The sequence below is a fragment of the Mobula hypostoma genome, chromosome X1 (genome assembly GCF_963921235.1).
Source record: "Mobula hypostoma chromosome X1, sMobHyp1.1, whole genome shotgun sequence".
Classification (NCBI taxonomy): domain Eukaryota; kingdom Metazoa; phylum Chordata; class Chondrichthyes; order Myliobatiformes; family Myliobatidae; genus Mobula; species Mobula hypostoma.
In genome coordinates this window covers 4316638-4339531 of record NC_086128.1, presented here as the reverse complement: position 1 = coordinate 4339531, position 22894 = coordinate 4316638, and the positions used below count along the sequence as shown (strand labels likewise).

At 42.9% G+C, this 22894-nt stretch overlaps 1 long non-coding RNA gene across 1 annotated transcript; it reads right to left on the bottom strand.

The window, feature by feature from the left end:
- Window positions 1-7357: 7357 nt before the first annotated feature.
- On the bottom strand, window positions 7358-21815 carry LOC134340384 (uncharacterized). Its single transcript, XR_010016539.1, has 4 exons — window positions 21631-21815; window positions 11529-11600; window positions 9049-9120; window positions 7358-7429 (listed from the first exon to the last, which is right to left on the bottom strand). It is a non-coding gene; the product is annotated as an uncharacterized LOC134340384 (long non-coding RNA).
- Between the last annotated feature and the right edge of the window lie 1079 nt (window positions 21816-22894).

Sequence of the window (22894 nt, the reverse complement as noted above, 5' to 3'; positions counted from 1 at the left end):
AAGTGTGGTCTCACGAGTGCCTTATAGAGCCTCAACATCACACCCCTGCCCTTATTTTCTATACCTCCAGAAATGAGTGACAACATCGCATTCGCCCTCTTCACAAATGACTCAACCTGGAGGTTAACCTTTAGGGTATCTTGCATAAGGACTCCCAAGTCCCTTTGCATCTCTGCATTTTGAATTGTCTCCCCATCTAAATAATAGTCTGCCTGTTTATTTCTTCCACCAAAGTGCATGACCATACACTTTCCAACATTGTATTTCATTTGCCACTTCTTTGCCCATTCCCCTAAACTATCTAAGTCTCTCTGCAGGCTCCCTGTTTCCTCAGCACTACCCGCTCCTCCACCTATTTTTGTACCATCGGCAAATTTAGCCACAAATCCATTAATACCGTCGTCCAAATCATTGACATACATCGTAAAAAGCAGCAGTCCCAACACCGACCCCTGTGGAACTCCACTGGTAACTGGCAGCCAGCCAGAATAGGATCCCTTTATTCCCACTCTCTGTTTTCTGCCCACCAGTCAATGCTCCACCCACGCTAGTAACTCCCCTGTAATTCCATGGGCTCTTGTCTTGTTAAGCAGCCTCATGTGCAGCACCTTGTCAAAGGCCTTCTGAAAATCCAAGTACATCACGTCTACTGCATCTCCTTTGTCTACCCTGCTTGTAATTTCCTCAAAGAATTGAAGTAGGTTTGTCTTTCTGCTGCCTCCCACCTTTCTTAAATAGCAGAGTAACATTTGCAATTTGCCAGTCATCCGGTACAATGCCAGAATCTATCGATTCTTGAAAGATCATCGTTAATGTCTCCACAATCTCTCCAGCTACTTCCTTCAGAACCCGAGGGTGCATTCCATCAGGTCCAGGAGATTTATCCACCCTCAGACCATTAAGCTTCCTGAGCACCTTCTCAGTTGTAATTTTCACTGCATCTACTTCACTTCCCTGACACTCTTGAATGTTCGGTATACTGAAGACGTCTTCCACTGTGATGTAAATTACACATTCAGTTCCTCTGCCATCTAGATAATTCTATTATCCAAATCACTGACAGACAATGTGAAAAGTAGTGGACCCAATACTGACCCCTGAGGAACACCACTAGTCACTGGCAGCCAAACAGAAAAGGCCCCTTTTATTCCCATTCACTGCCTCCTGCCTGTTAGCTATTCCTCTATCCATGCCAGTATCTTTCCTGTAACTCCATAGGGTTTTATATCTTCAATGTCCGGTATACTGCGGACGTCTTCCACTGTGAAGATTGATGCAAAATACACACTCAGTTCCTCTGCCATCTCTGCATCTCTCATTACAATATCTCCAGCGTCATTTTGTATTGGTCCTATATCTACCCTTGACTCTCTTTTACCCTTTATATACTTAAAAAAGCTTTTAGTATCTTCTTTGATATTAGTCGCCAGCTTCCTCTCATAATTCATCTTTTCCTTCTTAACAACCTTAGTTTCCTTCTGCAAGTTTTTAAAAGCTTCCCAATCCTCTTATCTTCCCACTAGCTTTGGCTTCCTTGTGTGCCCTCTCTTTTGCTTTTACTTTGGCTCTGATTTCACTTGTCAGCCACGGTTGTGTCCTTCTTCCATTCGAAAATTTCTTCTTCTTTGGAATATATCAGTCTTGCATTTCCCTCATTTTTCTCAGAAAGTCCGGCCATTGCTGCTCTGCAGTCCTTCTTGCTCGTGTCTCTTTCCAGTCAACTTTGGCCTGTTCCCCTCACATGCCACTGTAATTTCCCTTATTCCACTGAAATACTGACACATTGGAATTTAGTTTCTCCTTCTCAAATTTCAAAGTGAACTCGATCATATTGTGATCACTGTTCCCTATGGGTTCCTTAACCTTAAGCTCTCTTATCACCCCTGGATCATTACGCAACACCCAATCCAGCACAGCCGATCCCCTAGTGGGCTCAACAACAAGCCATCCCTTAGACATTCTACAAATTCTCTTTCTTCAGGTCCAGTACTGACCTGGTTTTCCCAATCCACTTTCATGTTAAAATCCCTAACGATTATCATGACATTACCTTTCTGGCACACCTTTCCTATCTCCTGCTGTAATTTGTAATCCACATCCCGGCTGCTATTTGGAGGCCTGTATACAACTGCCATTAGGGTCCTTTTACCCTTGTCATTTCTTAACTCAACCCATAGAGACTCTACACCTTCCAATCCTATGTCATCTCTTTCTACTGATTTAATATTATTTCTTATACACAGGGCCACACCACCCCCTCTGCCTACTAACCTATCTTTACAATACACTGTATTTCCTTGGACATTCAGCTCCCAATGGGAGCCAGAGCCATCCTTTAGCCAAGTTTCAGAGATGGCCACAACGTCATATTTGCTAATCTTTAGCTGAATTTAAAGATCATCCATTTTATTCCTTATGCTGTGTGCATTCAAATACAACACTCACAGTCCAGTATTTGTTGCTTTCTGTTTCAATTGCACCACGCCTCTATTGCCCTGTAACTCATGCCATTGGCTTTGATTAAGCCTCATCTCCTGCCTCTTCTTTCTATAATCTCTGTTGCATGCTACCTTTGATTTATTTCTGTTTTCCCCTTTCTTAGCCCTATCACTCCGGTTCTCATATCCCTGCCAAATTAGTTTAAACCCTCCCTAACACCTCTATTAAATGTGCTGCTAGAATATTGGACCCCTTTGGGTTCAGATATAACCCATCCTTTTTCTCCTCCCTTTTTCTACCTATGCCATTGGTACCAATGTGTACCAAGACTTCTGGCTGTTCACCTTCTTCCTTCAGAATACTCTGCACCCGATTTGAGACATCCCGTACCCTGGCACCTGGGAGGCTACATACCATGCAGGTATCTCTATCAGGCGGACAGAACCTCCTGTCTGTCCCCCTCTGGAATCCCCTATAACTACCACATTCCTCATCTTCTTCTCTCCCTTCTGCACCACGGAACCAGGCTCAGTTCCAGATGCCTGATCGCCATGGTTATCCTCTGTCAGGTCACCCCCCTCAACAGCATCCAAAACAAGATAACGATTACTGAGGGGGATGGCCACAGGGGTGCTCTCTACTATTTGAGCCCTTCCCTTCCCTTCCCTTCCCTGACAGTCACCCACTTATCTAACTCCTGCAGCCTAGGGCGGACTAACTCCCTGTAGCTCCTCTCTATCTCCTGTTTACTCTCCCTAATAAGCTGTAGGTCATCGAGCCACAGCTCCAGATCCCTAACACACTCTCTCAGGAGCTACATCACATCTCGGTGCACCTGGCGCAGGTGTGGCCATCTGGGAGACTGAAAGATTCCCAGGATTCCCACATCCGACATCCAGAGCAGAATACTAACCCTACCAACGTGCTCACTATTCCTCAAAAAAAAATGCAAAGAAAAACCAAAAACAAAGTCCACTTACCCACTTACCTTGCCGAAGCCCGCTTTCACTGAAGCTTAAATGAGCAAAAGCCTGTCGCTTCTACTCTCGCCACTGGCTTACTCCCGACAATGTCACTAAGACTCTAGCAAATTTCTAGAATGTCACCAAGACTCTAGCAAATTTCTACACGTGTACTGTGGCGAGGATTCTGATTGCTTGCATCGAAACCTGATATGGAGGTTCCAATGCACAGCATCAAAAAGCAGTTGCAGAGGGTTGTTAAGTCAGCCAGCTCCATCATGGGCACCAGCTTCCCAACCATTGAGGACATCTTCAGAAGGCAATGCCTCAAAAAGGCAGCATTCATCACCCTCTTCTCATGACCACTATTAGGGAGGCATGACTACCATTAGGGAGGAGGTACAGGAGCCTGAGAACGCATACTTAACATTTTAGGAACAGTTTCTCCTTCACCATCAGATCTCTGAATGATCCTTGAACCCATGTACACTACGTACTTCACTATTTTGCTCTTTTTGCACTAGTTATTTTATATATATTTTTTATTGTAACATTGCAATTTTAATTATTATACTGTACTGCTGTCACAAAACAAATTTCACAACATGTGTCAGTGATAATAAACCCAATTACGATATATTCTTTCTACTTCATCTCTGTTTACTCACAGGTACTGCATTGAAGGTAATTTATCAAATGCATCATTCTCTATTACTTCCAATGGGTTTGAGTTCAAGTTCCTGTTAAACAAAAGAAAAATGCAAGAAAAGCTTCCAAAAATTCAAAAACTGTAAAAGATAAAGATAAATAGTTTCTTTGTCACTAATACAGTAATTTTATATGTGTAAATGCTGATTATTTCATTCAGGATGGTGACTATTGCTGGAGAAATTGTTGGAATATTTATGTTACACTTACAATTCCCTAAAGAAACGTAATCCATGCCAAGATTTGAATGTTCCATCAAGTAGTGCTGTTAACTTATTGTCAGAAAGATCACTGTACAATAACCAGAAAATAAATTAACTTTAATTTATTGAATATTTGAAAAAACCTGCTGATACAAGTTAGCTATTTTATTTTTAAATATAATAAAACCACAAAACAAGCTGTCCTTTTACACCTCATTTAAATTCAATCCATGTGAATTAATTTTATGAAAGGTTCTTTTTTCTTCTGGTTGTTTTGATTCAATATTAATTTGTACCATTTCATCTTTGTTCTGAGTAACTATATGAAAAAAACATTTTAAATTTCTGACATTTAACTTTATCCAGGTGGAAACTGCGGCAAAATCAATTAGGTAAACCTAGTTTTCTATTAACATCAGTGCTATACTGCTGTCTCTTTTACAGCTGGGTCATTTACTGCCCTATTCAGGTGATGAACTCAATTATATGGCTTTCTGTTGCACTCACCTCAATAATAAGCAAATGCTTTGAGAGACTGGTCAAGTACTACATCTGCAGCTTGCTACCACCCACACTGGACCCCCTACAATTCACCTACTGGCACAACCGATCGACAGATGACACAATAGCCACAGCTCTACACACCGTCCTTACACACCTAGAGAAGAAGGATGCTTATGTGAGAATGCTGTTCTTGGACTACATTCAGCATTCAACACCAAAATTCCCTCCAGGCTCGACAAGAAGGTCAGAGACCTTGGCCTTCACCCTGCCTTGTGTAGCTGGATCCTGGACTTCCAGTCAGATTGCCGGTAGGTGGTAAGAATGGGCTCTCTCACCTCTGCCCCTCTGACCCTCAAGGCTGTGTACTAAGCCCTCTGCTTTACTCTCTATATACCCATGACTGTGTCGCCACCCACAGCTCCAATCTGCTAATTAAATTTGCTGACAATACTACACTGATTGGCCTAATCTCAAATAATAATCAGGCAGCATACAGAGAAGAAGTTATCACCCTGACACAGTGGTGTCAAGAAAACAACCTCTCCACCAATGTCGCAAAAACAAAGGAGTAGGTTGTGGACTACGGGAGGAAAGGAGACGGGCTAATTCCTATTGACATCAATGGATCTGGGGTTGAGAGGGTGAACAGCTTTAAGTTCCTCGGCATAAACATCACCGAGGATCTCACGTGGTCTACACACACTGGCTGTGTGGTGAAAAAGGCACAACAGCACCTCTTTCACCTCAGACGGTTGAAGAAGTTTGGTGTGGACCCCCAAATCCTAAGAAATTTCTGCAGGGGCACAACTGAGAGCATCCTGACTGGCTGTATCACTGCCTAATTTGGGAACTGTACTTCCCTCAATCGCAGGACCCTGCAGAGAGCGGTGCGGACAGCCCAGCACATCTGTAGATATGAACTTCCCACTATTCAGGACATTTACAAACACAGATGTGTTATAAGGGCCCATAGGATCATTGGGGACTTGAGACACCCGAACCACAAACTGTTCCAGTTGCTACCATCCGGGAAACAGTACCGCAACATAAAAGCCAGGACCAACAGGCTCTGGGGCAGCTTCTTCCACCAGGCCATCAGACTGATTAATTCATGCTAACACAACTGTATTTCTATGTTAAATTGTTGTACATACTATTTATTATAAATTACTATAAATTGTACATTGCACATTTAGACGGAGTCAATTCGATTCCAATTCAATTCAATTCAATATGCAAAGATTCAACCCAGGTTTCTATTTTAGGGTAAAACTTTGCACGCCACAATCAGTTTCAAGATGAAAGAGCCAAAGAGGCTCTAAAAAATTATTTTGCAATATTCTTGTAGAATAAGGAAAAGGGGGAATATTCTACTAATCGTCGCTGGACCAATTGCTTCCTGGCTTTCTGGTATTGGATCAGTTTAAATCTAGCAAACAACATGTTTTGACATCTGTAGAGCACTCATCGTACTTTAGTGAGGCTGAGCTCTCTAAATGATTTGGTCCCTTTTGCGCTGTGTGCAACAGCTATGTTTTATATCTTACTTAGCGATACAGCACAGAACTGGCCCTTCTGGCCGTCAAGCTGCACTGCCCAGCATTCCCTGATTTAACCCTAACCTAGTCACAGGACAATTTACAATGACCAATTAACCTACCTGGTACGTTTTTACCAGTGGGAGGAAACAGGAGCACCTGGAGAAAGCCCACACATTACTTGTGGAGGACATAAAGAGACTGCTTACAGAGGATACTGGGATTGAATTCTGAACTCCGACAACCCAAACAGTAATAGCATCACGCTACCGTGGTGTCCCAAATGTGACTGACATTTTCAACTGGAGACAACTTAAAGTAAAGACAACCCTAGATTGATAACAATGGAAAACTCTGTAAGGAGGAAACACCTCCAGCTGACGTTAAGACTTTCTAATGAGGCACAGTAGAAGGTATTTTATTCAACCTCTAAATTTTAACATCCTTGGTCTGGATGTCAAGACCATGTCAAGCAGATGAAAATGATAACTGAAAATCAAAAAAAAAACTGCAAATCTTGAAAATCTAAAGTAAAAACAGAAGTTCCGGAAATACTCATTAGGTTGGGCCACACCTGTGGGAAGACAAATGAAATTAACATTTGAGGTCAACGATCATGATATAGGGTCTTCAACTTCAAACACTGACTCTGTTTCTCCTCCACAGATGCAGCCTGAGCTGCTGAGTATTTTCTGCATTTTCTGTTTTCACATTAGCAATGATATCTCTAATTTTAACAACTACGTCACTCAAGTGTATTCTGCAAATTATATTTTGCAAATAATGACAAGTATTTTATAAAAACATGATTGGATCAATAGAATCAATATTTCATTGCATTCAGTCAGTAAAAGGCAAATCAACAAAATTATTTGAAGAAAAAATTGCCCTAATTAACATACAAAGCAGCAATGGAACAGTATACTTAAATCATAATGAATACATCACAATTTCTAATTCTATATTTGATCATTAGGCTTTCCAAATTAACATTAGAACTCACAGAATCTCCAGGAAAGGTAGTGCTTGAAATGTAAACCCTGCAATTTTTGAGATGACATTTCCAGAAAGAATCCTATGTTGAAATGACAAAAACATTCATTACTGTCCCTTAAAATCTGAAAGTGCTCCATTGATGAACGTTATATAATTCTCTGAGATGTTATTATGTTCTCTCCAAGAAATGTTGTCTCCTTTTTATACTGTGGTGTGCAGAAAGAAGTGGTGTGCTATGGTGTACTAAAAGTAATCGGTAATTGGTTTATTACCATCACAAGTATCAAGATACATCGAAAAGCTTTTGTTTTCATGCCACCAGACAGATCATTCCATATAATGCGTACATCATGTTAACGAAAAAGGAAAACAGAATGTAGAATATAGTCACACACGTAAAAAATGCTGGTGAACGCAGCAGGCCAGGCAGCATCTATAGGAAGAGGTACAGTCGATGTTTCAGGCCGAGACCCTTCGTCAGGACTAACTGAAGGAAGTCCTGACGAAGGGTCTCGGCCCGAAACGTCGACTGTACCTCTTCCTATAGATGCTGCCTGGCCTGCTGCGTTCACCGGCATTTTTATGTGTGTTGCTTGAATTTCCAGCATCTGCTAATTTCCTCGTGTTTGCGTTTTTAAATGTAGAATATAGTGTTCAGTGCAGGTCGGCAAATAAAGTGTAAGAGCCTTGATGCGGTAGATTGAGAGATCGATAGTGCATGAGGCCCATTGAAGAGTTTTAAAATAGTGGGATAGATGCTGCCTTTCAGCCTTGTGTTACACGCACTCAAGTTTCTGTATTATCTGCCTGATTGGGGGGGGGGAGGGGAGAGAATGACTCGAATGGGAGGAGTCCTTGATTATTATGGCTAGATTTGGGAACAGCTTCTTTCCAACAGTGATAAGACTGCTGAAGGGATCCTGACCCGGATCTGGGCCGTACCCTCCAAATATCTGGGCCTGCCTCTTGGTTTTTTTGCACTACCTTACTTTCCCTTTTCTATTTTCTATATATGATTTATAATTTAAATTTTTAATATTTACTATCGATTTGTACTCCAGGGAGCGCGAAGCGCAGAATCAAATATCGCTATGATGATTGTATGCTCTAGTATCAATTGTTTGGCTGCAATAAAGTATAAAGTATAAGTATTTTGGCTTCTTCCCGAGGCAGCGCAAAATGTAGACAGTCAATGGTGGGAAGGGTGAAATTGCATGATGGACTAGACCGTGTTCACAACTCTGCGGTTTCTTGTGGTCTCAAGCAGAGCAGTTGCCATACCAAGCTGTCATGCATCCAGAAAGGATGATTTCTATGGTGCATCTATAAAAGTAATCACTGGATAAATGGTAAATGAAGTCTGTGAAATTAAACAGCATTGTGTAAAAGAAGATTGCTTAATGAACATATGGAATAAGAGGAATTTCTGAATGAGACTGCAGCTTATTCAACATCCAGTCTCAGTATAAATCCAGCACATATGATATCTGATGATGTTTTAACATAAAATAATGAGACTAACATGACTTGTTATAAAAATATTGACTTGAATGTTTTGTATTGCATACCTTTGAATATTTTAAAAATAACTTATGTCTAGAAATAACAAAAATTCAAAGTGTTTTTCAGTTCCAGACCCCTCCAGAAGAATCCATAATACACTACAGTATGACAGTAAAAACAGACAACTGTACTTACAATTTCTTTAGTAAGATGAGCCCTTCAAATGAATCCTTCTGTAGCTTTTCAAGTTGATTTCCATGTAGGTCTCTACAACAGTTCGCTCAATAGTTAGAATATTAATTTTTATTGGAATTTCAGCTTTTGAGAAAGATGATTTTAAAAATACAATTGGCTAATTTTGTGGCTGTCATATGAAGAAGTCCATTCATGGATATCTCTACGTCCTAATTTTTAGCCACAACAAAACATTAATTTTTCTACATGGAGATTCTGAAGATAATAAGGTAGAGGAAAAAAATCTGTCCACTCACATGTCATCACTAAAATAAGAACGTAGAACATAGAACATAGAAAACTTACAGCACAATACAGGCCCCTCGGCCCAAAAAACTGTGCCAAACATGTCCTTACCTTAGAAATTACCTAGGGTTACCCATAGCCCTCTATTTTTCTGAGCTCCATATACTTGTCCAGGAGTCTCTTAAAAGACCCTATCGTATCCACCTCCACCACCGTCGCCGGCAGCCCATTCCACGCACTCACCACTTTCTGCGTAAAAAACTTACCCCTGACATCTCCTCTGTACCTACTTCCAAGCACTCTAAAACTGTGCCCTCTGATGCTAGCCATTTCAACCCTGGGAAAAAGCCTTTGACTATCCACACGATCAATGCCTCTCATCATCTTCTACATCTCTATCAGGTCACCTCTCATCCTCCATTGCTCCAAGGAAAAAAGGCCGAGTTCACTCAACCTATTCTTATAAGGCATGCTCCCCAATCCAGGCAACATCCTTGTAAATCTCCTCTGCACCCTTTCAGACTGGGAGACCGCTTTGCTGAATACCTACGCTCTGTCCGCCAGAGAAAGCAGGATCTCCCAGTGGCCACACATTTTAATTCCACATCCCATTCCCATTCTGACATGTCTATCCACGGCCTCCTCTACTGTAAAGATGAAGCCACACTCAGGTTGGAGGAACAACACTTTAGATTCCGTCTGGGTACCCTCCAACCTGATGGCATGAACATCGACTTCTCTAACTTCCACTAATGCCCCACCTCCCCCTCGTACCCCATCTGTTATTTATTTTTATACACACATTCTTTCTCTCACTCTCCTTTTTCTCCCTCTGTCCCTCTGACTATACCCCTTGCCCATCCTCTGGGTTCCCCCCCCCCCCGTCTTTCTTCCCGGACCTCCTGTCCCATGATCCTCTCGTATCCCCTTTGCCAATCACCTGTCCAGCTCTTGGCTCCATCCCTCCCCCTCCTGTCTTCTCCTATCATTTTGGATCTCCCCCTCCCCCTCCCACTTTCAAATCTCTTACTAATTCTTCCTTCAGTTAGTCCTGACAAAGGGTCTCGGCCTGAAACGTTGACTGTACCTCTTCCTAGAGATGCTGCCTGGCCTGCTGCATTCACCAGCAACTTTGACGTGTGTTGCTTGAATTTCCAGCATCTGCAGAATTCCTGTTGTCTGCACCCTTTCTATGGTTTGTATATCCTTCCTGTAGTGAGACGACCAGAACTGAGCACATTACTCCAACTGGGGTCTGACCAGTATCCTATATAGCTGCAACATTACCTCTTGGCTCCTAAACTCAATCCCACGATTGATGAAGGCCAATGCACCGTATGCCTTCTTAACCACAGAGTCAACCTGTGCAGCAGCCTTGAGTGTCCTATGGACTCGGACCCCAAGATCCCTCTGATCCTCCACACTGCCAAGAGTCTTACCATTAATGAAGGCAAATGCACCGTATGCCTTGTTAACCACATATTTGCATTTAATTTATACCTAACATAGTACGAGACTACATCTCTGCACATTTCCACCATATATTCCTGGCTACACATTTTCAATGCAATCTTTCAACATAAACATCAATGGTAATGCTGATAATACTTAAGTTTGAATCTCTCAATTCCTGAGTCTGTTTTGCAAAAGAACAGTTCCTAATCTACATGTTATCCAAATTACTAGTAGTCTTGCTAATTAATTGTAAAGGAAAATATAAAGAGTTAAATACAGTATTTGAAAAAGACCCCTGACTGCCCCTGCATGCCATGGCTAAATTATACTCCATCCTCTGAAACTGTTTCAGTTGCAGATGCTAATTTGGAGGAAAATCTTGACTGTGGTTGTTAATGCTCCATGCATGTTGAATCATTGGTCACTGCTTGCACTCACCACCACATCTTCAGTTCCAAGGAAACCAAATATACAGGGTTCTTACAACTGGTAATATATGCCCTCAGACAGGTGCGCATGAAAAATCAAAAATGTCCTCCCCCTCTCTAGCTTTTACTTTCTGTGTTCAGTTCCACATCTTATTAATTAGGCATTTGTGAAATATATTGATGACATATTAACTCTAAACACAAAAAGTAGTAAAAGTATAGATTTTTTTCTCAATGTTTTTCTCAAAAACTTATAAAAATTGACTTGCTAAAAACCAGACGCTCGGATATAAAGATATATTAAAAACTTACAAGTTTTCTGTCCATCTGTAGGGTAACCAATTGCTTTTTTGGATGGTAGTGATGGCATTTTCACCTAAATCCCTTTAAATAAATAAATAGGACAAATAAATCATACAATTATTATCACTGAAGTACTTATTGAAACTACTGTAGGATACATGTTTATGTTCCTACTGATGCCAGCAGTAAAGAGAGTGCAATAGTTCAATTGAAAACCAGTGTATTAAGCCTAAACAATGGAGACTACAATGGGATGAGAGAGGATTTGGCTAGTGGAGACTGGGAACGCAGGCTATATGGTGGGACAGTTGAGGAACAGTGGAAGACCTTCAAAGAGATTTTTCATGGTGCTCAACGAAAGTATATTCCGGTTGAAAGCAGGGACCGCAAGGGTGGAGAGAGCCAGCCTTGGATAGCTAAGGAAATAAAAGAAAGCATCAAACTAAAAGATCGTGCGTACAAACTCGCCAAAAGTAGTGGGAAGCTGCAAGATTTGGAAGACTTTAAAAAGCAACAGAGAACCACAAAACAAGCAATAATGAAAGGGGAGATAAATTATGAAAATAAACTAGCACAAAATATAAAAATGGTTAGTAAAAGTTTTTATAATTATATAAAGTGGAAAAGGGTGGCTAAAGTGAATGTAGGTCCCTTGGAGGTCGAGAAGGGGGAATTGACTTTGGGTAATGAGGAAATGGCAGAGGATTTCATTGACAATTTTGTGCTGTTCTTCATGGTGGAGGACACATCTAACATGCCAAAGAGAGATGTTATGGATGCGATGGGAAGTGTGGACCTTGATACAATAGCTATCACTAAAGAGGTAGTGCTGAGCAAACTTGTGGGCCTGAAGGTAGATAAGTGGTCCTGGTACTGAATAAATGGCAGAAGTTATAGTAGAAGCTTTGCTGATGATTCACCAAAATTCTCTGGACTCTGGGCAGGTCCCAGTGGATTGGAAGACAGCGAATGTCATGCCACTGTTCAAAAAAGGATGTATGCAAAAGGCAGATAACTATAGGCCAGTTAGTTTAACATCTGTAGTTGGGAAAATGCTTGAAGCTATCATTAAAGAAGAAATAGTGAGGCATCTGCAAAGAAATGGATCCATCAGGCAGACGCAGCATGGATTCAGCAAAGGCAGGTCCTGTTTGACAAACTCAGCGGAGTTCTTTGAGGATATCACAAGCACAGTGGCTAGAGGGGAACAGATGGATGTTATTTACTTGGATTTCCAAAAGATGTTCGATAAGGTGCCGCATAAAAGACTTATCCATAAGATAAGGATGCATAGAGTTGGGCGTGATGTATTGGAATGAATAGAGGATTGGTTCAGTAATAGAAAGCAGAAAATTGGGATACATGGGTGTTACTCTGGTTGGCAATCAGTGGTGAGCAGTGTACCACAGGGGTCAGTACTGGACCTGTATCTATTCACGATATACATTAACGATCTGGAAGAGGAAACTGAGTGTAGTGTATCTCAGTTCGCTGATGCCAATAAATTGAGTGGAAAAGCAAATTGTCCAGAAGATACGGAGAGTCTGCAGAGAGATATAGATCAGTTAAGGGAGTGGGCAAGGCTCTGGCAGATGGAGTACAATGTTGGTAAATGTGAGGTCATCCACTTGGAAAGGAAAAATGGAAGAGCAGATTATTATTTAAATGGTAAAACAATTGCAGCATGCTGCTGTGCAGAGAGACTTGGGAGTGCTTGTGCATGAATCACAAAAGGTTGGTTTGCAGGTGCAGCAGGCTATCAAGAAGGCAAATGGGATGTTGGTCTTAATTACTCGAGGGATTGAATTTAAGAGCAGGGAGGTTATAGGCAACTATACCTATTGTGTACAGTTCTGGTCACCGAATTATAGGAAAGATGTTAATAAAATTGAGAGAGTACAGAAGAGGTTTACTAGAATGTTGTCTGGGTTTCATCTCCTAAATTACAGAGAAAGGTTGAACAAGTTAGGTCTTTATTCTTTGGAGCGTAGAAGGTTGAGAGGTGACTTGATAGAGGTGTTTAAAATTATGAGGGGGACTGATAGACTTGACGTGGATAGGCTTTTTCCATTGAGAGTGGGGGAGATCCAAACAAGAGGACATGAGTTGAGAGTTAAAGGGCAAAAGTTCAGGGGTAACATGAGGGGAAACTTCTTTACTCAGAGAGTGGTGGCTGTGTGGAACGAGCTTCCAGCAGAAGTGGTTGAGGCAGGTTCGATGTTGTCGTTTAAAGTCAAATTGGACAACTAAATGGTCAGGAAGGGAATGGAGGGTTATGGACCAAGTGCAGGTCGGTGGGACTAGGTGAGAGTAGGACTTTGGCACATACTAGAAGGGCCAAGATGGCCTGTTTCTGTGCTGTAGTTGTTATACGGTTATATACAGGGTAATGGGGAGGCCACATCTGGAGTACTGTGTGCAGTTCTGGTCTCCTTACTCGAGGAAGGACATGCTGGTTTTGGAGGCAGTGCAGAGGAGGTTCACCAGGTTGATTCAAGAGATGAGAAGGTAGACTATGAGGAGAGATTGGGTTGCCTGGGACTGTACTTAATGGAATTCAGAAGAATGAGAGGAGATCTTATAGAAACATATAAAATTATGAAAGGGATAGATAAGATAGAGGCAGGGAAGTTGTTTCCACTGATAAGTGAGACTAGAACTAGGGGACATAGCCTCAAGATTCAGGAGAGTAGATTTAAGATGGAGATGAGCAGGGACTGCATTTCCCAGAGGGTGGTGAATCTGTGGAATTCTCTGCCCAATGAAGCAGCGGAGGCTATCTCAGTAAATATATTTAAGACAAGGTTAGATAGATCTTTCCATAGTAGGAGAATTAAGAGTTATGGGGAAAAGGCAGGTAGGTGGAGATGAGTCCAAGGTCAGATCAGCCATGATCTTATTGAATGGCAGAGCAGGCTCGATGGGCTGGATGGCCTACTCCTGCTCCTATTTCTTATGTTCTTAAATTCTTAAGGATGTCTTGGTATTTACAAAATTCTTATCAATAGTCTATCCTGTTTTATTCAAAATTTAGCACCACACATATATCTGAATTTGTCTCTCTAGTTAATATTTCTGGTGCTCTTTTAAAATTCAGTAGAGCTCCATTCCCAAGCTCCTTTAAAATAGCACTGTTTCCCATACTCCCTTCAAATTCACCAACATCTGGTTCCTACATTCTCTTTAAACTCACCTAGTTCACCAAAAAATTACTGTACTACTGTACAACATTAAAAAGGTGAATTAAAAGTAGATTGGGTTATTAATTATTAAGAAGTGATTGGGTGGCATGGTAGTGCCAACACTTTACACAAGGCATCTGGAAGATTGGGGATCAATTCCCACTGCTTTCTGTAAGTAGTGTGTATATTCTCCCTGTGACCACATGGGTTTCCTGGGTGCTCTGGTTTCCTCCCACATTTCAAAGTGGTGCGGTTAGAGTTAGTAAGTTGTGGACATGCTATGATGGTGCCAGAAGCATGGCAACACTTGTGGGTTGCCCAGAACAGTCTTCACTGAATTGATTTGACACAAACTGACAAATTTCACTGTATGTTTCACTGCACATGTGACAAAAAACTAATCCTCATCTCTTTAACAGGTGTAATACCTTATAGTCCAGAAAACCGGCGAGTCCTGCACACTTAAGTCCCAAGGGCATCAGATTATAAGAATTTTACAATAAATCACAATTTGTTTAAAGCATCTGGTTTAAGGCTCACTTTGGAGTTATATGATGCAAGAAATGCAAAACATGTAGTGCTTCAATTGCAAGCCAATGATCATCACCATGGATATGAGCTGTGTCGTATGATGTGGGTGATCATGGGGTCTTTCCATGACCATGATTGTTCTTGGCAAATTTTTCTATGGAAGTGGGGGGTTTGCCATTGCTCTCTTCTGGACAGCGTCTTTACAAGACAGGTGACTCCAGCCATTATCAATACTCTTCAGAGACTGTCTGCCTGGTATCAGTGGTCGCATCACTAGTACTTGTGATATGCACCAGCTGCCCAAACGACCATCCACCACCTGCTCCCCTGGCTTCACCTGACCCTGATCAGGGGAGCTAAGTAGGTGCTACACCTTGCCCAAGGGTGACCTGCAGGCTAGTAGAAGGAAGGAGCGCTTTACACCTCCTTTGGTAGAGATGTATCTCCATGCATCATCCAATGCCAATGATAGAAGTTTCAAAAATAGTGTCTGAGATGCAGGGAAATGTTATCCTTGTAAAAGTGTTTTCCTGTGATAGGTAGTGGCCAGAAGCAGCATAGAGAACAAGATCTTCAAATGAATTAGTTTACCATTCTGACCTAATGCCATGCCATTTTATTGTTCCACTCCAGCTACATCTTTACACAGCTGAACATAATGTTAAATTGATTGAATGACACTGCCACCCACCTTCTCCACTGTTTTTTGAGGGAAAAATAAGAGCTTACGACCATAGAATATTAGACTATTTGAGCCATCGAATCTGCTCTGCCATTTCATCATGGCTGATACATTTTCCCTCCCAGCACTAATCTCCTGCCTTCTTCCCCTATCCCTTCATGGCCTGACTAATCAAGAATCCAACAACCTCTGCCTTAAATATACCCAATGACTTGACCTCCACAGTCGCTTGTGGCAACGAATTCCACAGATTTACCACTCTCTGGCTAAAGAAATTTCTTCTCATCTCCGTTCTAAATGGATATCCCTTTATTGAGATTGTGCCCTCTGGTTCTTGGCACCCCCAACAATGGCAGTATCCTCTCCACATCCACTCTATCGAGGCCTTTCAACATTCGATAGGTTTCTAAATTCCAGTGCGTATCAGCCCAGAGCCTCATGTATGGCACCTTGTCAAAGGCCTTCTGAAAATCCAAATACACAACATCCATCAATTTTCCTTTGACTATCCTGCTTGCTATTTCTTCAAAGAAATCCAACAGATTTGTCAGGCAAGATTTTCCATTAAGGAAATTATGCTGACTACAGCCTATTTTATCATGTGCCTACAAGTACTCTGAAATCACAGCAATGGACTCCAGCATCTTCCCAGCCACTGAGGTCAGACTAACAGGCCTATAATTTCCTTTCTTCTGCCTCTCTCCCTTCTTGAAGAGTGGAGTGACATCCCAATTTTCTAGTCCTCCGGAACCATGCCAGAATCAATTGATTCTTGAAAGAAAATTACTAATGCCTCCACAATCTCTTCAGCCACCTCATTCAGAACCCTGGAGTGCAGTAGACCATATGGTCCAGGAGCTTTATCTACCTTCAGACCTTTCAGTTTGATGGAAAACACTGCTCAGTTGGTCCGTTGTTTCCTTGTTCCCATTACCTGTCTCCAGTGCCATTTCCAGCAGTCCAAGGCTACTCTTGCCTCTGTTGTACTCTTAATGTGTCTGTAGTACCTTTTGGTATCCTCTTTGATAATATTGGCTAGGGTACCTTCTTACTCCATCTTTTCATTCTTAATGACTGCTTTAGTTGCCTTCTGTTGGTTTTTAAAACCATCCCAATTCTCTAACTTCCTACCAATTATTGCTCTATTATATCAAAATTCCAAGTTCAATGTAAAATTATATCCCTTCTCTTTGGCTTTTGTGTAGGCTTTGACTTCCCATATCAGCCACAGTTGCATCATCCTGTCTTTAGAATACTTCATCTTTGGGATGCAGCTATCCTGCACCTCCTGAATTGCTCCCAGAAACTCCAACCATTGTCATTCTGCCGTTATCTCTGAGAGTGTGACCTTCCATTCAATTATGCCTATCTCCTCTCTCATGCTTCTGTAATTCCGTTCATCCAATGCAATACTGATACATCTAGCTTTAGTTTCTCCCTCTCAAATTGCAGGGTGAATTTGGTAATTTATGATCACTGACTCTTAAGGGTCCCTTGACTCTAAGGGGTGGTAAAAGAAAGGGGGGAGAGAAAAGAAGGCAAGAGAAAGTGGGGTGAGAGAAAGGGGTGAAAGGGGAGTGTGGAGAGAAAAGGGGGATGTGAGAATGGGGGGTAAGAGAAAGAAGTGGTGAGAGAAAAGGGGGCTGAGAGATAGCGGAATTGAGTGAAATGGGTGACAGAAGGAGAGAGAAGTGGGGTGGGAGAAGGAAGGGTAAAAGAAGGGGGGTGAGAAGGGGTGGTGAGGGGGGTGGTGAGGGGGTTGTGAAGGGGGGTGAAAGAGGGGTGGGTGAAAGAGGGGGTGAAAGGGGTGAGAGAAGTGGGATGGGAGAAAGAAGGGTGAGAGGAGGGGGGTGAGGGGAGGGGGTGAGGGGAGGGGGTGAAGGGAGGAGGGGGTGAGGGAAAGTGGCATTGAGTGAAACGGGTGAGAGTAAAGGGATTGAGAGAATGGGGAGGGAGAAAGAGGGTGAGAGAAACAGGGTGAGAGAAGAAAGGGTGAGAGAAGGAAGGGTGAGAGAAGGAAGGGTGAGAGAAGGAAGGGTGAGAGAAGGAAGGGTGAGAGAGTGGGGGTGAGGGGGTGAGAGAAGGGGGTGAGAGAAGAAGAGGTGGGAGGCGGTCATGGGAGAAAGCAGCATTGAGTGAAAGGGACGAGAAAAAAGGGCTGAGAGAAGAAGTGAGAGAAATGGGTGGGTAAAGGGGGGTGAGAGGGGGGGTGAAAAGGGGGGGTGAGAAAATGGGGGGTGAGAGAAAAAGGCATTGAGAAGAGGGAAGGGGATAGAAAGTGGGTGAGAGAAAGGATGTGTAAGAAAGGTGGGGAGAGAGGAAGAGGGGAGAGAGGAAGAGGGGAGAGAGGAAGAGGGGAGAGAGGAAGAGGGGAGAGAGAAAGAGGGGAGAGAGAAAGAGGGGAGAGAGAAAGAGGGGAGAGAGAAGGTGGTGGGAGATAGCGGCACTGAGTGAAAGGAACACGACAAAAGGGCTGAGAGAAGAAGTGAAAGAAGTAGGGTGGGAGAAGGGAGAGTGAGAGAAGGGGTGATGAAAGAAAGGGGGATGAGAGAAAGGGGGGGATGAGAGGATGGGAGTGAGAAAAAGGGCAGGAGTCAGAAAGGGGGTGAGAGAAAAAGGCATTGAGAAGAGTGAACGGGATAGAACGCGGGTGAGAAAAAAAGGTGGCAAGAAAGGGAGTGAGAGAAGGGGGTAAGATGAGAGAAAGGGGGTGAGAGAAAGGCATGGAAAAGATGGAAGGGGATAGAAAGCAGGTGAGAGAAATAGGTGGCAAGAAAATGAGTAAGAGAAGGATTGAGAGAAGGGGGGATGAGAAAGGTGGGGTGAGTGAAAGCGGGCTGGTGTGAGAAATCAGCAATGAGTGAAAAGGATGCAAAACAGGGTTGAGTGAAGGAGAAGAAAAGAAGTACGGTGGGAAAAGGGAGAGTGAGAGGAAGGAGGGTGAAAGGAAGGGGTGAAAGGAAGGTGGGTGAGAGGAAGGGGATGCAAGAAAGGGGCCATGAGAGAAAGGGAAGGGGTGAGCAAAAGGTGGGTGAGAGGAAGGGGTGAAAGAAAGGGGCAGAAGTGAGAGAAAGAAAGTGTAAGAGAAAGGCAGAGGTGATAGAAGGGGAGTGAGAGAAAGTGGGGTGAGAGAAAGTGGGTGAGGGAGTGAGAGAAAGGAGGAGTGGTAAAGGGGTGGCGACCGAAAGGTGGGTGAGAGCAAGAGGTGAAAGAAAGGGGCAGGAGTGAGAAAGAGGGTGTAAGAGAAAGGCAGTGGTGATAGAAAAGAGTGAGAGAGAAAGGAAGTGAGAGAAACAGACATGAGGAAAAGGGTGTAAGAGGCGGGGTGAGAGAAAGAGGGAGGGTTTAGGGAAAGGGGAGGGGTGAGAGAAAGGGTTGATAGAGAAAAGGGGTGCGAGTGAAAGGGAGGTTGAGAGAAAAGGCAAGGCGAGAGAAAAAGGGGTAAGAGAAAAGGAGGAAGAGAAAGGAAGGGATAGAGATGGGAAAGTGAGGAATGGAGTATGACAGAAGATGGGGTGTTGAGAAACGGTAGAGGTGAGGGAAAGGGGAAGGGTGAAAAAAGCGGGAGTTGAGAGAAAAGGGGGGTTAGAGAAAGGGGTGAGGGAAAGGAGTGTGAGAGAAAAAGGAGATAAAAAGGGGGTTAGAAATTAGGCAGGAGTGAGAGGAAGGGATGGTGAAAGGAAGGGTATGAGGAAAAGGGCTGTGAGAGAAAGGAGGTGAGCGAAAAGTAGAGTGAGAGAAAGGGAGTGAGAGAAAGGGATGAGAAAGGGGTAAGAGAAAGGAGGGGTGAGAAATGGATGAGTGCAAAGGGTGAGAGAAACAGGGGTGAGGGAGAAGGGTGTGAAAGGGATGAGAGAAAAGGGTGAGAGAAACAGGGGTGAAGGAGAGGGATGTGAGAGAAAGTGTGGGTAAGAGAAAGGGGGTGAGAGAAAAGTGAAATGATGAGAAAGAGGGGATAGATGAGAGAAAGGAGGCTTGAGAGAAAATGGGAGTGAGAGAAAGGGGGCAAGAGAAAGGTTGGTGGAAGAGAGGGGTGGTGGAAGAGAGGGGTGGGAGAGTGGGGAACAGATGTGTGACGGAAGAGTGGGTAGGGAAGGGGGGATGGAGAGTGAGGGGTGGGCAAGATGGATGGGGGAGAGAGATGGGGGGAGAAAATGAATGAGAACTAGCCTCCTTAGCATCGAGGACAGCTTCAAAAGCTGATACCTCAAGAAGATGGCATCCATCATTAAAGCACCCCATCAACTAGGACATGCTCTCTTCTCATTCCTACCAACCAGGAGGCGGTCCAGGAGCCTGAAGGCACACACTCAACGAATCAGGAATACCTTCTAACCCACCACCATCAGATTTCTGAATGGACAATGAAACCATAAATACTACTGCACTTATAAGACATATCTATCTATCTCGATTTCACTTTCACTGTTTCTATCCCACATTTCCCTCTATTTCCATCTAACACTATCTTTCTACCTCTCTGTCTACTCTGTACCTTAAACACTTGACCAAAAGCTGTGTTGATACATTGAAGGTGGTGGTGAAATTCACCATTGATAGTACCCTGATTTTCTTTATTATAATATCAGGATTCATATCCTCAATTCAGCTAATATTCAGGATAATACATAAACAGAGGATATTTGCAACCTAAAACACTACGCATTGCAAATCAGACAGAGGTTAAAGTCTAAAACACCATTGAAAGAGCAAACAACAGGAATTCTGCAGATGCTGGAAATTCAAGCAACATACATCAAAGTTGCTGGTGAACACAGCAGGCCAAGCAGCATCTGTAGGAAGAGGTGCAGTCGACGTTTCAGGCCGAGACCCTTCCTCAGGACTAACTGAAGGAAGACTAATTGAAAGAGCAGGTAGAATTCATGCTTCTTCTACTCTCCATTTTCATTTGCCTTCCTTGATGGTCTATGAACACAACTTCACTATTCCTTTTCTTTTGTTCTGTGAATTTTTGTAATTTATAGATTCCTATGTACTTGCATGGTACTGCTGTCACAAAATAACAACTTTCATGTCATATGTCAGTGATTATGAATCGGATTCTGGTTATGTTGTGTAAATGTCAGCTCTGGCCCAGTGGATAATACCGTCATCTTGGATTTCAACTATGCTGACAACTTAAGTAAAAGAAAAATTAAAATAGACCAGTACTTCAGTGTACTATCTAATTCTGCATTGTTGCAAGTACAGTATTATCTTTCAACTGAGCTTTTAAACTGGAAACCCACTGCCTGGGTACCTGTAAAGAATTCCATACTATTGTTTTAATTAACAGTTGGGGAGGTTTACTGTGTTTCCCTGATCAATACTAATCTCTCAAGTACCATTACAGAGGCAGCAAGGTAGTGTAGTGGTCAGCACAGTGCTTTACAGTGCCAGTGACCACGGTTCAATTCCCACCACTGTCTGGAAGGAGTTTGTATGTTCACAACATATGCTAATAATATTAAACCCTATTCTGATAGGGAGGGAGGGAGAGAGAGAGAGAGATGTGGAGAGGTAAAGAAAGATAGTGTGAGAGGGAAATAAATGATGAGATATAAACTGAGAGAGAAAGAAATTGAGATAGAGACAAGGGAGGTGGGGGAGAGAGGGGAGAAAGAGAGAGAGAGAGAGAGAGAGAGACATGACACTCCAATTGCATAAATAACAATTGTTCAATGTCACCATTGTCTTTTCTTGCTTTGATACTTACAGAGAGTTGAAAATATATGACGACCCTCTGATGAAAGGGACATTATCCAGCTGATGCCACTTCCCAGTTCCAATACAGGATAAAAGCCAAGGTGTACAGCTGCACAGAACTGGGCAGGAGGCATTTAGTGACTTACTGTCCACTGTGCTGGTCTGCAGTCGACCAATATAAAAGTGTCCAAACAGGAGTAGTATCACAATGACATAGCCTTCTGCCATATCTTAATACCCAAACTGGTGACTGCACTCCTTGGCTACCCAGTGCCCTGTATCCAGAAATTTGATTTCATGGATGAAGATGGAAGATACTTGGAACTTGATCTTAAATAACGTGCTGGGCACACCACCTAGAAAAGAAATCCAGAATCTTAAAGGCCAGGTGATGATTCCAGGCAAAGCACCGGTTGAATGAGGCTTGGAAAGTTGCACCTGATGAGAAATTGACTGGAACGGGCAGAGACACTGAAGGGAAACCTTGGAGCCGAGGAAGTGGGAGGGCCCGAGAGCTGGTGAACAGTGTCTGGGAAGCTCGACTTCTCCTTCACTCCTGCGTTGTTGGCTCACGTCGAGGCCTGGCAGCGGGATTTAAACCCCGTTGGCCTCGACACCATTTCTGTCTCAGGCACTGCCTGCCCCGATTGATTTCTAGCTGGTCTGTAAATTTACCAAATAACGGTTGCTAAGCAGATCGATCCTTCCCATTCTGACGCTCCCGCCTGGCTCTCCACGTCACACGCTGAGACTTGTGGCCATTCCGCCGTGGCTGGGGTTGGAGCGACGTCTCCGGAAAGTGGTACCAGACCTGCCCTGCCCTGTGAAGGAGGTTGGCAGGTTGGGATCAGGCATAAATTACTCACTCCTTCGCGATGAGGCAGCTATCGGTCCATGGGGGAGGCGCGCTTTTTCTCAATACTACTCATGGGGGTGTTTCTGTCGGTAACGCTGTCTTTGGATTGACACCAACATTTTCTGACTTGGAGACATAAAAATTTACCACCCAGCTAAAGATGACACCAAGTGGTAGAAAATGATAAAGAACACATAAAGCACCAATGGAAAAGTGAAAGTAATCAATGTTAAAACTGAATTATAGAACTCAAAGACAACAGTAATTTCTTGCAATCAAATTAAGTAAATAGTGAACAAGAGAACAACTAAAACCAGTTAAGGATCCAGCATAAGATTAATACAGGATTCCTCAAAGGTTAACTTGTAAGGTGAGTCAGTAGTCAGGAAGGCATATGCAATGATAGCATTCATTTTGA